The sequence below is a fragment of the Ambystoma mexicanum genome, chromosome 5p (genome assembly GCF_040938575.1).
Source record: "Ambystoma mexicanum isolate Mex_15411 chromosome 5p, UKY_AmexF1_1, whole genome shotgun sequence".
Taxonomy (NCBI): Eukaryota; Metazoa; Chordata; class Amphibia; order Caudata; family Ambystomatidae; genus Ambystoma; species Ambystoma mexicanum.
The window spans coordinates 72716155-72728734 of NC_090930.1; the positions used below are offsets into that span (position 1 = coordinate 72716155).

General features: G+C 42.8%; 1 long non-coding RNA gene across 1 annotated transcript in view; it reads right to left on the reverse strand.

Annotated features, from left to right (window-relative positions):
• Positions 1-2863: 2863 nt before the first annotated feature.
• LOC138480744 (uncharacterized) overlaps positions 2864-12580 on the reverse strand; it is a 61375-nt gene continuing 51658 nt past the window's right edge. Inside the window, exon 3 of the long non-coding RNA XR_011274122.1 lies at positions 2864-3893. This is a non-coding gene — a long non-coding RNA (uncharacterized lncRNA). The remainder of the gene's footprint in view (positions 3894-12580) is intronic.

Below are 12580 nucleotides of genomic sequence, written 5' to 3' on the forward strand. Positions count from 1 at the left end.
GAACGCATTGATTTTTGTTAAACGCATTTCTAGGAATGCTATGTTTCAGCTGCTACAATTAAATATTCTACATCAAACATATATGACCTCCAGTAGAATTGCTAGATTTACCAGCTGTGTCCTGAGTGTGCATGGTGTGGGAACCTTGAGGCAGACTTCATACATATGTTTTGGCACTGCCTGGAGGTGCAGGTATGCTGAGGAAAGATTAAACTCATGGTTGATAAACGCCAATATTAGTAGAAACCCCTGGTGACCGAAGGAGTGCTGGCTGGGTGTATACCCCAGACCAGATGAATTTAAGCATGTTATCAAAGGAATGGACCTAGTGTGTGCCCTTGCGAAGAGAAATGTGATGGCATAGAAAAGAAAGTGTGCCCCTAGTTTTTTGATGTGGAAGCGCATCTTGGATCGATGGAGTATAGCACAAACGGATGCTTGGTCCATGAGGAGAGGTCTCTGTGAGATGCAACAAATATTGAGGCATGAAAAATTACAAATTCAAAATGTGTTAGCAAACAGTATTTAATTCATAACGCCCAGGATATACGTTTTGAAATGCACTCCTTTTGACAATTTTTGGCCCTTCTTATGACAAACCCCCATAATCACCCCTGGACTAATACTCTGATATGTGCTTTTTGGATCATGGATAAGTGGACACCCCAAGATTGCCTGTGGGGGATCTGGATTCTGTGCGGTACTCGCTGTGGTGGTAGCTATTACCGTTCTCTGTCCCCTGAGGATAGTGAATGCCTGTATGATTCATTTCCATCTCGTATCAGTGAAGGTTTTCTATGATTATATACTGTTGCCCAGTTCAATGTTGTTCATTCCGCTATTGGTAATCGATGTGCTGTTGATCCTGCTGTTACATATATAACAAATGCCAATAAACAGATTTTGAAATACAAATATATATGACTGATCTTACAAGTGTCACGCATCAGGCATGACATTAATATGTATTAGGACCCTCTCCGCATTCCAGAACAGTTTCAAAATAGTCACAAAGTGCATTTCTCTGAAATCGTCCTACAGGAGTTGTTCCTCTGTCCATAATACTGATTCTTTTCTGCCACCTGGTGACAGTGAACTTGCTGCCATCACCCACCTTCACCATCACAAAATCTTAACCCTTCACCCGAGAAATAAATAATGAAAGACACGTTATGTTTTCACCTCCATTTTGGCTATGTTGTTTTGTGGCTTGTCAGTTTCCCAATTCTCCCTTTCACAACCCATGGTTCCTCAACACTTTCACAAGAGCAGTTCTTGTACTATATAATTTGCCTCCATCTCCCTCTGTCCGGTTCGGCTCCTCCTGTTTCTTCTCTTTTGGATAGTGGTCTCTAGCTCACCCTCGCACCACCTTTGATGAAGCATCTTGACAGCAGCAGAAGGTAGAACTACAAGCGGATTCTGCTTGAAAGGTCCCCTTTCCATTTGGATTTTTGCTGAAGAGCAGGTGGCATGTGAAGTGCTCTGCTTTTTCCTACCTCTAAGTGAATCAGCTCTGCCTGACCATGCACTACCTTCCAGGTTCCCTAAATATTCATACTTGAAAAGTCTAACCATGTAGATTTAGGCACTAGGCTACTATCAGTGAAATAGTCCTATAGCCTACAGATTTTAGTAACAGACCGAATCACGTTTTTTTGTAAATACCAGGCCAATTCAGCAGTGGTTACATTTGTACCCCAAGTTCATGCTTGGATGGTCTGTGGTTAGTAGCGTAAGGACGGCAGAACCAACATTAATTCCTCCCCTACGTATTGCTGCCATTCAACAAAGTTGCTGGGGCCATCCAGAGTAGTGACCCACAGGAGAATGAGTGAAACTCTTTGCTATGCCCAATATGCTGAGTTATTGAGTCTTGCATAGCACCTATTTAGCCATTTTCATGGTTTCTTGGTGCTCCATCATCTGCAATAGGTGAGGTAGGAGACTGACGTAGAAGCCAGGCGGGCAGGGCAATGTTGCTTTGTTGCAATGTTAATATGTGCAGATCGGAATAAATACGGCTGCCTGTGGTGTGTAACAGTAGTTAATGTGTACTCCATGTAGCTAAAGTAAACTGTTTCTGTGATTGTCTGTGGTGTCTGTGACAATGGTGCTGGGGAGAGTTGGATTGCTGTATCTTTGGTGGGTTAGAATGTTGTTTAGGGAAATTCATTGTAGAGATGTGTCTTTAGGTGGTGTACGCTCTATTGTGTACTGAAGTTGGGTGTCAAGGTGTGCTGCGAGTAGGGTGGGAAGTAGAATGATCAAAACCATCAGGCAATCAAAGCTATCAGAGGGCTGGTGCTGGTTGCTGGTTTTACGGAGCATTATGTTAATGTGCAGATCTGGTCTTAAGGGCATTGAACAAAGACCACCCGTAAGCAATGCCTTTTGTGGGCTTACCAGTGAGTGTGGGTTATACACGAGCTGGAAGCAATCTTGAGATAAAACAGGAAGTGGCTGGTTTCTAAACTCTCCTGTAGGTGGCCGCAGTAATTGCATCTACTACGCATATTGTAAGGTTACAGGCCTGTCAGTATCACAAATGTCACATGTTTACAGTCTGACATGAAGGTGGAGGTATTGCAGAAATAGAAAAGAAATGGGACACAAGTCGTTGGCTATCCCATTACACAATGCAGCCTTGAATTGACCTTAAGCAGACATGTCACTCACATTCAACACCTGGGTGTAGGGTCATACCTACAGAGAGCAAGAGAAGCCTCATTGTCTTAACCATCACCATCTCCCTGTTCATGGTTTGAGAAAAGTATCCTATGGTACCCAAATCCCGTTCCATAAAGTCGGGAGTTGAACATCTTTTACTGACTAAGGTAAACAGAGGCAGAAAAACAATAACTCACCTTTCCAAAAGCAAGTCAGTATGTATATATTTATTTAAATGTTTAAAGTGCGTAGGCCCAAGCGCTGTAGACAATTGCAAAAGGGGAGGTAACAATAAAAAAAACATAAGCAAAGTGAAGGCAAACAACGCAATGTTACATGCTAAGCAGTTAGGTATAGCAAGAAAGTGAGTGTTAAAAGATGGGAAGTGGCACGAGTGGAGGCTGAGCGAGAGAGGAGGGAGGAGCTTTCCGGAGATTAGGAGCAAGGAAGGAGAAAGAGCAAAAGCCTTAGTGGGCACAGGTAAGGTAAGGGACTCCTAGTAGGAAGGGAGCTGAGGACATAAGGAGGAGGGCTGCAGGTCGCACAGCTAGTTACGTGGGAGGAAGCTTGTTAATCCTGTCTTCAAGCACATCTACAACTGTCTACTGTGTCATCATAGGCCTTTATTAACACCATGCTCTCAGCTCCATGTGCCCTGATGCATGGGCTGCTGCTCTATGAATAAAACTTTAAATAACAAGGACAAGTCAAGTAAGACTATTCTCATCTCGCCAACAACAATCCAACAAAAATGACATTTAAACAAACTTCCAAGTCAAACACCAACTCTGCAACATGCACAATAGAAAGTAACACCACTGTTTTCCCCTCTCTCTGCTTTGGATGGTGAAGGCACTTCTCCCGCGAAGGATTCTCCAAACATATCTGCTGGTCTTCCATTAATCAGAACCCGATCCAAAAGCAACTTCAGAGGCACCCAGCGAAGGGAATGTTCGTCCTCTCAGACACCAGAGATGATTGGGGCCAGCATCCCAAGGATGTGGGAAGGGAGGCGGCGGCATGAGAGCAAAGAGTCAGCTCACAAGGCATGAAAGGGATTCAGTACTAGAGGCTATTTGTTCCACTGGACGGCTTCGGTTACACTGGAGAATTCTGGCCAGTATGTGCGTCTAACAGGGAGCTCCCGAAACATGACTGCCTCCTGCGATTTCAAAGAGAAGCCATGCTCCCCAAAAGGTGTCAACTGGCAAGTGCTCGTGAACCTAGAACACAAAGAGAGTATGAAAAGGATAATAGTGGGAGGACTGGACGCGCTCAGGTAAATCAGGTCACATAAATAGTCAAATCTATAATAGATCTTGATCTAAAAATGTCCACAAAATTGTATTATCATGAATAGTGAAATTTATTCAGCGAGTTGGACAGTCGACACGTGTTTCGACCAGCGGGTCGTCCTTAAGGCTGTATATATTCCATTTGCACATTTAAAACAAGTTCACTTGTCAAACAAACATTTTCAGAAACACACCAAAGATTTATAGTCATTGTGAAAACGACATGATAAATAAACCATCATGGATTACCGGATATTGTGTGAGTACAGGCATGAGTGAAAGAAATGAAAAGTAACAAAGATTAAAAAAGAAATATCACATACCACATTTCAGTAGCAGTCAGGGAGGTTCATGAGTGTGTTGATCAAAGTATAAGGAAGAGGTATAAAATAAATCAAATTAGAATGAGGAATCATTAAGAAAATAGCACATGGTCTAAGGCCCAGTTACCACCCACAACACAACCTGTGATATTGAAATGGTAAAGGGGCTTAAAATTAACGGTATTACTTACACACCATTGTATGTGCCTTATTGAGCTTGCCACCATAAACCCTAATTAGTGAAGTGAAGCCACGGTTAGTGTAAAAAGAACAGAGCAATCGAACCGTATAACAGTTACCCAAAGAGTCAACTATACTGGGCCTCTATATTTGCAAAGAAAAATATATGATATTGAAAACCCAGGAGTGGGTATATCAATCAAAAAAGAGAGCGAGAGAGCACCATCTTAACCGATGCTAAATTCTGTGCATGTCAAATGCTGTGAATGAATAAACAGATAAAGTACAATAAGGCATTGTACGATATTATTCTTGGGTCTACATACCGAGCCAGCACTATATGCTGTGAAGGCTACCTTGTGTTGATAATTATACTGCAGATTGCCAAAGCAAACATTCAAGTTTGAACCACCAAGTCCCAATTGTCCGTATTTAGAGTTGCAGATTTGCCAGAAAAATAACCGCCTACAATGGCTATATGCAAATTAATTGCCTGAAACAAAAATTAGATTAAGCCTACATTAACCTACAGACACCAAATTGTCATAATTATCAATTAACAGGGCATATCAAATAGGGTTGCAATAGGTACACTAATTTTCTTTTATTTTTTTTTTTATTTTTTTTGAATGTAACATCAGTTTGTACAAAAGAAAGACCACTTTAAGTTACAGGTTACAAATCTCCTAGTATCTAGGATCTAAAACAACCTTAATCACAGAACCAAAAGGATCCTCGTCTCTCAGACCAGGCCCTCCAAATTGGATAAGTCCAAGGCATCCAAAAAGTTTATGATTGCACAAATTAACTGAGTGTTGATGCCACCAATCAAATAACACCACCAAGCATCCATATTTCCAGATAAGGGGGCAAAGTGGGCTAAATGCTGGTTGCGCTGAACAGCAATCGCCTCTCAGGCAGTGATTAAGTGCCGTAATGATTCTGTCGCTTGGTTACAGAACCGACATCGAGCGTCCTGTTCAGATATCTCACGCCTCAGTACAAGGATCTCCTTGGATTTATAGAGATTGAGGCGTAATCGTAGGAACATGTTCCTGTGATAGCTTGATGGAAATCTATCTAGGTACTTTGGCAAAATGTCCAATCTATTCAGGGCGCTTCCAAGGTCTAAGGAAGAAGCCAATTTGTTTCTAGCCTCCTCATTTAGTATCCAATTTTTTTGGCGCAATTTCTTTTTTGCCACTTGCGGTCGCAAGATTACGGTCTCGAGAGAAACATCGGCATTATGTAATATGCAAACCAGCTTGGCTTTCCACTTATTTATCAAACCAGCAGACGGATGCTCTGAAACTGTATGCAAAATTTCATATGGTTTTGAATTATGTTCCAGCATCATTTTTCAGAGTGGAGATGGATTTCCACAGCACAGTACCGTAGAGTGAATCAATGCATAACTCGTAACGTATCGCTGTCATTGCAGAATTTTTTGGCAGCCTTAGAACTTTTTGCCAGAAATTTCCCTCCAGTTTGTTCCACAAAACCTGAGGGATGTTCCAGCCAGATTCACTCCCAAATGTTATAGCAGGCGTCACCTTTTGAAGGTAGAATGTTAGAATTGGCTTAAAAGAGAATTCGCCATATGCTGCCTGCAGTTTGGCACCTTGCAATGCAAACATTTGCATACGGGCCACCAAGTCTTGTGTCCAGTCCCACTCACGAATAGAATTATTACATTGCACTCCTAGATATCTGATGCTATTCGATGTCTCTAGTCGTTTGTCCATTATTTGCCAGCAAAATTTACGAGAACGTGCTTGAGAGCCACGTCCAATCACTATTATCTTCGACTTTTTGGAGTTGATTTGTAAGTCGTTTTGTAGGCAATAGTTTTGAAATGCATTCAGCAGTCTCTGATGCCCAACTGGAGTAGTGTCTATGAGAACGATGTTGTCAGCGTAGATGACCCAGCTTATTTGTTGCCCATTTACTAACGGCGGAAAAATCCTTTGATCTTTAAATGCCAGAGATAAGTCTGAAATGAAAAGTTTGAAAAGTAGGGCAGCAAGCGGGCAACCTTGCTTCACACCCCTTTTTGTGACTATTTCATCTGACAAATCACCCTGCTGATTTAACCTTACTCTAGAGGACGTATTGGAGTGGAGGGCAATCAAGGGCTCCAGCAAGTCACTTGGGCAATTCCAGTCATTTCGTTTTTTCCATAGGAGATTACGATTTATGCTGTCAAATGCCTGGCTCAGGTCTATGAATGCAAGGTACAGCATTTTCTTTCTCTTCAAGGCATCGAGTTTTAAACAGTTTAGGAGGACCAGATTTAATTCAACTCCAACTCCTTTGGTAAATCCTGTTTGCCTGGGATCGCTCACGGCAATCTCAGTTGCCCAATTTGACAGCCGCTTTTGCAAAAAGGCTCCAAAGACCTTGCCGATTGTGTCCAAAAGGGCAATCGGGCGATAGTTGTTAGGATCGTCTCGATTGCCCCTTTTGAATATTGGAACCACTACTGCCCTTAACCATGAAGCCGGCAGGATTTTTTCACGCAAAATTCGTTCAAACTGAGATCTCATCATGTTGGCCCATAGAGACTTTTGGGATTTTAGCATCACATTTGAGATACCATCGGGGCCTGCAGCCCTAGAAGCCTTTAACTTCGTGATTGCCAATTCGATGTCTTCTGCAGAATCTTCTACATTCCATCTTGCAGTGGTTGTTAATGTCGAGGGTACCACAATGCAGTTTAAGTCATCAAAGACAGCGGAAAAGTAAGCGACCCAGCTGGCCCCGTTCACACCATTCGCCATTGAATAGGTGTGATTCAAGCTACCAGTGTTGATTATCTCCCAAATGTGTCTGCTGTCCTTCAAAATAATCAAATTTTAACATCTGTTCAGCTTGAGACTGCCTTCACAAAAAATTAAAGGATTTAATCCAGTTACGATATTTCTGGCGTCTAGATTTTATTTTGGTGGGAGCACTTCCAGGATTGACTTTTTTCAGGAGCCTTATATCATCTCGTAGCTTTTTCTTTTCCTGATTTATGGTTGCATTGAAAGGATGTTTTACTTCAGATGCAAACCCTTTGTGGATTATATTCCTCCCTTTAAAGTAGTGTATTAACAAGGGATAATTAACCCTTGAAGTTATTGAGGGCGCTTTCTCAAGGTTGTTTGTCAGCATTAGCAACTGAGGTGCACTCATGCGCAATCTGTTTGCTCCGTTATTTATTGTTACGCTCTCAAGATACTTAAGTGAGGCTGATTTTGTTGCTTTTTCCCAGCTTAACAACATTGCATCATGGTCACTCTTGTCAGTCTGTTTTATTTTAAATGAAGAGACTGTTGCTAACAATTTTTTGGACACCCAAATGTAATCAAGGGTCTTTTTACTCACGCCTCGTTTCCAAGTAAAGCCTGGAGGAATATCACCACGGGTTGCTCCGTTCAGCATTGAGCACTCTCTCAATGCCATTTCTTTTAACCATCTGACACCTCGATCCGGCAATTTACCATTAATCATTATACCATCTTCATCGCATTTAGGTGTTGGCATATTTAACCAGGCATAGTTGAAATCGCCACATATTATAATTTCCGGATCCTCATCTGCTAGAAGAAACTTATCAACCTCCGACAGTACGGGTCCAATGAATTTTGATTGCGAGATCATTGCAGTATTCCAGTAGATGTAGACAATCAATAACACTTGATTCCTGAGTGACGTTTTATCTGAATCTTTGTTACTTGTACGAACATGTTCAGATTTACAGAGGATATGATCATCCAATCGTTATTATTCTTGATCATTATTGTAACCAGGCCAGCGAAGGGACGACCAAAAAGGTTTTTTCCAACAGGATTCAGAAGGACTGTATACCCATCACAACCAGGGCACTCGCGCAGCCATGTTTCCTGTAAACATATAATTGACAAGTCCATCAGGAATTGACACTTTCCGTCAAACAGATGTTTAAAGCCACGAGTGTTCCAGGATAGCAGCTGGTTATTTTCTTCTCTGCTGTCCGCTCTTTGCTAATAGTCCTGTTGTTTTGCAGTTTTTGTACAGGGTGTGTGTTTAATGCTCATATGGTCCCACAGAACTTTCCTTCTTTTTTCTTGTTCGGTTTGTTCCACTGGTGATAAATGTGGACTAACCTCATCACAAGCATCAACACTTATTACTTCGAAGCCGAAGAACAAGAGGTCGTCCGCGGCATCTAATATGGCCGTCTTCAGAGCCCGAGAGTGTAGATGTAAATTTACCCAGTCCGAAAAATCCTCAGACATGTATTCAACAACTGCGATGTCTTCCGATATTATTGTGAGCAGCGTTGCAATACACTGTAGAAGGTTCAGAATGTTCTTTCGATTTAAATTTACCTCTTTCTGTTCTGGCAAGGCATTTTTGATTTGGATTTTCCATATGCCTTTACGTGTATTGTCAGGTCGATTTTTGCTGGACATGTTTACTTTGTTGTCAAGTTTTTCAATTTGTGCACTTGTTAGTTTTGGATTTAATTTACTCCACAGGGGAAATGGGAGAGCTTCCGCCCATCCTTTAATCGCGTTTGCCCCTAAGCTCTCTTTGGTGGCAATCGATATGGAAGGAGCCCTTGAGACTTTCGTGGTTACTTGCACGCCAGGGCTGGTCGAATTCATATTTGACTCGGTCGGCCGCTTCATGGGTTCTTTACCAGGTCTTTCGGCAATTGACTTTGGTACTGCTACAGTGCCAACACTGTCGTCGATGTCATCGGCGTCTATAGAGTATGTTGAATACTCACATAACTTCAATGATGCATCAGAACTTGAATCATTGTCACTACTAGAAGCTTTTCTAGCTCTTTTGGCATTTGGCTGGGATGGTAACTTTTTCACCAGAGCCGATTTAGGTTTTAATTGTCCGTCCAATCCTTTCTCCGGCCGCTTGAATGGGGAAAGGGACGGCGGAGTTGATAAGTTTCGAATGAATTTTTTCTTACAAGATGTACGGGCACGTTTGGCTACTTGTTTCCGAGTTATAAGATTTGGAGCACCTTTTGTGCCACAAGACTTTTGTTGCAGGGTTTGTTTTTCATTCTCTTTCGCCAGCCCTGTTGGTGTTTTGAAAATCCCAAAGGAAAGTTTTTCCGTTAAGTTTATTTGTTCTTGTACCTCTGCAACTTTATCTGCTTGGATAACCACACCAAGCGTGGCAGACGGGGCAGCGCCTTCTACAACAATCACTGGAGGTGCTTGCTGCAGAGTATGAGTGTTGGCCTCAACAGGCAGCAAACAGTTATTCTTAGAGCTCGCCACTGCATGCTGAACCTGCCCAAGTGGGGCTCCTTTTGTAACACTTGAGCATCCTGCCGAGGTACTGCATGGAGGGCCACCCAGGGTCATCGAGTGCTTCTGGAATACGTGGCCGGTCTCCGAGGGTTGATCCTTAGACAAGTTAATTTGACAGTTAGGAGCATGAACATATTCACAAACTGGACTCGTGAAAGTGGGTGTGTTATGACGCATCCACTTTGTACACTCAAAGTTTGCTCCGTTATTTATTGGACGGAATCGTTTGAACTGGACAGCAACGAAGTTTCGGGTCTTTCAGAAAAGATGTTTTTTTCGCTCGCAGAGCGTAGTTTTTTCTGATTCTGAGACTTATTTTTCTTTGTGGAGTGATTTTTCAGAAAACTGGCGTTCAGACGTTCATAGGTGGCTAAAAAGTCTGCTTTCAAACGAGCAGTCAGTCGAGCTTCACGAACAGAAAGATCAGTAGAGTATTGCTCTATTACTGGCACTGGTACTGGACGCGAATCAGGAAGCGCCCCCTCGCCAGGGTCCATGTTCCGATTTGGTTCCTTTCGTTTGTCGTTTGTGGAGCCAGGAGTGTCTTGAATAATCACGCCTCCAACTGGTGAAGAAAGAAGCGGGGAGGCATCAGCCTTTCCAGGTGTTTCAGCGGAGTAAATGTTACACAGCGGGGATTCGAACTGCTCCATTTCCTTTGTTAGGACAATTGGTAGGATGGTTCCCATCAATTCAGAGTCTGTTAATTCGAATCGCGATGTCTGCACAATTTCACACGCATCAACGTACACTGAAGGAGAAAAATCCCGAGCCAATTCCACAGTGCTGATGTCGGGGCTTGCCCTTTGATTACATGTATTCCTACAACAATCTCTCATTCTGGGTGGGCCCAACGTTGTTTGGGCTAGAGCGGCTAGTGACGGCACCGAGCCTTTGCCCAAACAAGTAACCACCTCCAAGCCGTTCTCAATGGCAAACTCAATTAGATCTTTTTGTGCTTTTAACTCCACCAGGGGAGTAGGGCTTACCTCCTTTGGAAAACTTAACAAAGCTTTTCTTCTGCAGAGCAATGATTTCTGGCGAGTCTGTGGGCCCTCCTTCGTCGTCGTCATCGTATTGTCTGTCCTTGCGGCAGGTGCAGCTCCCCAGCGCCAAACAGCCGCACAACAGCCGGTGGGCTTTACTCCCTCGGGCTTAACGCCGCAAGGGCGGTAGCGTCTGTCCTTTGAAGGATCCTGAGGTCACGTGATCAAGTCACCTGCTGGGGATGCCGCGCCTCCTCCAGGAAGCGCGTTCGTGTCACCTTACCCGTCAGCGCGGGATCCACACGAAATACAGGGGCCCAATCCCCACAACAAATTATCCACGCGAGCCGTCGTTCATCCCGGAAATATACTCCCGCTACGTCACAGAAGTGACGTGAATGGCGTGATGATGTCATGCGCAAGGAGCGCATGATGTCACCATTGTAAACAGTTACAAAAATCATAAATTAGTCAGTCGGATGGTACTGCGTAATAATGGGCCTTAAAGTAAGGTGCCACTGATCGAATACATTAGCCATGCTGAACACGGTATGGAAAACATAAAACCACAAAGCATGTGAGCCAATTCTAAATCACAGTTATAAGTGTGGTCAATTAAGGTGAACAATAATAATGCTAACAAAGGATTATCTCATTGAAAAGTGTATCCTTGTGGAATTTCTTAATGTCAGGGTACTGACAGAAGTGACACTAGTAGTGTGATGACGTCACGCGCAGGGAGCGCATGACGTCACAATTGTAAACAGTTACGAAAATCAAAGATTACTCAGTCGGGTGGTGCCGCGTTATAACGGGCCTTAATGCAAAGTGCCATTGATCGAATACATTAGCCAAGCTGAACACTATATGGAAAACATGAAATCACAAAGCATGTGAACCAGATCTAAATCACAGTTATAAGTATAATCTGACATTTCTTAATGTCGGGGTGCTGGTGGCAAACCACAAAGAGGATCATAAGTTGGGACATATTCAGAGTCAACAGAAAACTCCTCAAGAAAATCTGCTGTGGGTGTGAGGGGCCTAAGTGAACTAAGCACAAATCATGAAGCAACAAGTGTATAATGCGAATACTTAAATGTTATTGAGCAAATTTAGAGAAAAGAAAAGTCACAAAACCCCAAAATATTAGTTGTGGATGCTCTAATTGTAAGAGTGAGTGCTCAAGATTCACTGACTGTGTCAGTATAACTCACCAGCACACCCTTGAGTCAGGGAGGTCTGGCAAAAAAATGTTGAATACAAATTAACTAAAACACTGTCAATCTACAAAAATACATGCATCTCAAGGTCTGTGTTCAGGCCCCGTGTTGTACATCTGAGAAAACAAATAAGTTTAGATTCCATTTGTCTCAGTCAGTGTTGAACATCGCCCCCTCTTTTGCCCTTTCTTGCCTTCATAAGGCCTACAAATCTTAGGTTTGCTTTGTCAGATAGCTGGTGTTCCAGCTGCCAATGTATGGCTAACGGTGACTTTGCTCCAGGCATTCTAAGGCTTGCTAAGCGTTCTCTAATGCGGATTCTCAGTTGACGAATTGTGCTGCAAATGTATAGCTTTCCACACACGCATATGATTGCATAGACAATGTAACATGACTTACAGTTAATAAAACTGTTAATTTCAACAACTGTTCCAAAGGCATCCGTGAACGATTGACAATTATCAGAGGCATAAGGACATTTATTGCAATTACCACATTTGAAAAAACCATTAGCTGTTTGAAGCCAGTTACCACAGAGACCCTTGACTGTGGTGTCCAGGAAAGAGGGACATACTGTCTGCTTGATAGTAGGTGCTT